Source organism: Dipteris shenzhenensis, chromosome 16 (genome assembly GCF_047967505.1).
Source record: "Dipteris shenzhenensis isolate YYH24624 ecotype China chromosome 16, Dip_SZ_1.0, whole genome shotgun sequence".
NCBI lineage: Eukaryota > Viridiplantae > Streptophyta > Polypodiopsida > Gleicheniales > Dipteridaceae > Dipteris > Dipteris shenzhenensis.
In genome coordinates, this window is record NC_141611.1 from 31,898,693 (window position 1) to 31,902,139 (window position 3,447).

The 3,447-nt window shown below is 39.1% G+C and overlaps 1 long non-coding RNA gene across 1 annotated transcript; it reads right to left on the reverse strand.

The window, feature by feature from the left end:
- Positions 1 to 1,440: 1,440 nt before the first annotated feature.
- Positions 1,441 to 2,307, reverse strand: LOC147892843 (uncharacterized). Its single transcript, XR_015542387.1, has 3 exons — positions 2,201 to 2,307; positions 1,923 to 2,034; positions 1,441 to 1,791 (listed from the first exon to the last, which is right to left on the reverse strand). It is a non-coding gene; the product is annotated as an uncharacterized LOC147892843 (long non-coding RNA).
- Between the last annotated feature and the right edge of the window lie 1,140 nt (positions 2,308 to 3,447).

Consider the following 3,447-nt stretch of genomic DNA (forward strand, 5'->3'; position numbering starts at 1 on the left):
CAAATTGACTTTACAACCGCATATCATGAATCTAATAGGGCCTCCATCTCTCTATTGAGAAGTTAGATCAAGGTGTAATGAAAAGAAAAATTGATCTTCTCAACAAGTCTAAAACTTTATCATTTTTAACATTAGCCTAAGACTTGGGATTTGTCCTAAATTGACTAGTATCCTCCTAAGGATAACAAGTTGTCAAGAAGTAATGTCTCACTATCAAGGTGAGCCAAAAAGTAAAATGATTCTATAGAACATCCCCTACAACCCTTGTTTCCATTGTTGATAGTCTATTATTAGTCACACCCCCTAACTCATAAATAAAATGTTATCCACTCCATGACTGCTTACCATCACTCAAGGATCACAACCCTCTTTGTGCTCGTTGGAAAACTTTTATGAGGAAACCAATACTAAACACCCATGACACTTGAGCCTTAATGCACAAAGAGATACAAATGTGCTTTTCCTTATGCTGACTCCCTATGAAAAATATGAGTACTATGGAAGTCCTCAATCAGTGAATGACAAGTACCATGTGCTTCTATGTGCAAGTGCAAATATTGTTAAGAAGCCTAAGTGCATATTGGTAACCCCTTCAAGTAGGCTAGGATCATGGATTGTGTAACCCACGGAGATAAAAGATTAACCAGCCATTAGTTTCTCAACCCTTGATGATTTAAATAACTTTCCTCAACTATGGCCTAATCACTCATTCACTTCCCACACACTATCTCTCAACACTAGCCGAGTATAAAGACTCCCATAATCATAGTAAATTCATCTCTTATGCAAAAGAGCCTCCATGCAGCTCTAAAACATGCTCATATCACACATATACATAATAAATCTTGCAACTATACTCTACATAATTAATTTAGCTCAAAAACTTTAAAACGTAGACAAGGTAAGCAAACCCTAACATCCACACATGCATTGAACATCACCTTTTAAAAACTTACACATATTGTGTGTTGATCAATTAATTAAAAGTGAGACTTTTGAGTCCTTTTACTACATGCTTTTCCACAAATTGATGCATTTTAAATTTGTATTTATTTTCATTGCAAAGGAATTAACATAGAAATTGATCTAGCATATTGATCTTTGTTTGACAAAATATCATCTTATGCTATGGTGTATTCCTAAAAGAGTTTGTGTATAGCATGTTGATCTATAATGCAATCATCGAGGACATAAAACTAGCTATTTGAGTTCTCTTTTTAAGGTTTGATATTGTTTTAGCATGATTGTTTTCTTTTCTTTCATGTTTATTATTCCCTAAAAGAATTTAAGTGTGTACATTAGAGTACTTTCACTAAGCTTTGTCGATATGGTATATTAATAAGAGATTATCTTGTGCTTTATTGGTATATGTGCACATATTGCTAGCATATTGATTACGATAATTCAATTAAGTTATTGGGTTTTTTTTGGGTCCAACACAAGATTTTTTAGTTTCTTTCATGAACGATTTTTCCTTTCATATACAAATCGTTTCATGGTAGGACCATAAGTCAAAGGGAAAGGCAAATATTCATCTACCGTGCTCTCAAATAGAGGTGTTTCGACGAGCATTAGTGAAGGCAAAAGTTTGTAAAAAAGATATGGGGCGCAACGCTTTTATCAACCTTGCAAGGTTTTATATGATATATAAACGAGGATAGCTTGTTGCATGGACAAGAGTCGTCCTCTCCAAGAAAGCTAATAGAAGAGAGCTCATCTCAGTCGTAGACGATCAGAGTCGGATCGCAGCAGCACTCATCCAGCAGACAGCAGCAGCAGAGTGCCGCCAAACTGCATCCAACAGTGGCATCTATATCAGAAGTAGTAGGTCGAAGGAAAACAAACGGACTTCAAACAAGACACAGAGGAAGGGGAAGAGAGAGAGAGAGAGAGAGAGAGAGAGAGAGTTGCGTGCCATGTACCATCCTTCTAAGCAACCCCTGTCTCGCGCAGATCTAGGTCGACTCTTGCGACCTCCATGTCTATGCTTGCGGGGCTGCACAGCCGGGGGAGAACTCTCTTGTACAGGATATCCTACATAAGCATTCGCAGGGACTCAGTATAATTCACGGGTGTCTAAACGTTTATAAAGAATACACAGATCACGAGAGTGTTCAAGAACAGTACTAGGGATCATTAGATTGCAAAAACAGAAACCGGGAGCAAGTGTCAACTACAAATGCGCGGGGAGGAGATCAACCTGGAGGAGGGTATCCGATGGGCCTCTGCGAGTCGGCCATGAAGTCTGATAGAAACCTTTCTCCCTCGAAGCAAAAAATGTTCAGCTTTGTTGTCTAGAGCTGATACAACAATGTGTATGAGGAAACGTAAAGCTATATGTATTTATAGGTGCTTAAAAAGGATTAAGGAAAGGGATTGAGGTAGCTGGTGGAGGGCACAATGTCGATGCACAAGCTTTATTCTCTTTCTTTCAGTCACCAGATTTTTCAGGTGGCAGCTGCTCCGTCCAAAGACTCGACGATATGCCTCATGCTTTCCTCTACTTTACTCTCTTTTTTGGATTATTCCTTTTGGGGTTTGACTTTTAGATCTCCGTTTTGGACCGTTCCCTCGTTTTATTCTTTTTTTTTTCTTTGCAGGTAAAAAGTTCTCTTATATTACCAAAAAGTAATAATTACAGCAGAAAAGAAAGGAAAAAGTTTGTCCCTTTAGGGAACAAAGCAAATTACATCAATATTCTCTCTAAGGCAACATAGGTCTCGTTCCTCCTCCCAACAAAAAGCATCATTCTCTTGGAGTCCTCCTCGATGATCATCCGCCGTAGAGTTCTTCCATGATGAGGTCTCTCAAACACAATGGCATTCCTAAACTTCCAAAGATGGGTAAGTAGTACCCCCCTTATGAGCTGCCATACATAAAAAATGGAGTCGTTTAGGCTAGCCCGGTCTCCCAATAGACCAATTTGCCATTTGCCCGCAATCTGTATCTGCACTTTTCTCAAGCTCTCTATTACATCCTTCCATACTTGCCTTGCCAAAAAGCAGTCCCATAGCACATACATGTGCGTTTCCCTGCACTTGTTTGTTGAAAGGGCATAGAGGGCTTACCCGCGGGTTTCATTTCGAGACTCTTGCTCTAACAGGGAGCTTTCCAACTATCACCCTCCACATCATAAAGTTTAACTTAAATGAGGGGATCAATTTCTAGACTCTTCTAGGTCTCATTGCCCGAGTGAAGTGGTGACCCAGAGGTGCATGGAACATCTAGTGCCTTCTAGCTATCACTACTCCTAGATTAGTAGCATCCCCTTCAATGTCTTTTAGTTTTAGTCTACAGAAAGCTTTGCCATTCTTAAAACTAGGGTAGATTCCCACTACCACACCCATTAATTGGATTTTTAAAAGTGCTTTCCCACGGGTACATTTAAACACCAGTTTAGTTAAGGTGGTTATCGGGTCTAGTTGATTTTTAATGGGCCAAAAATAG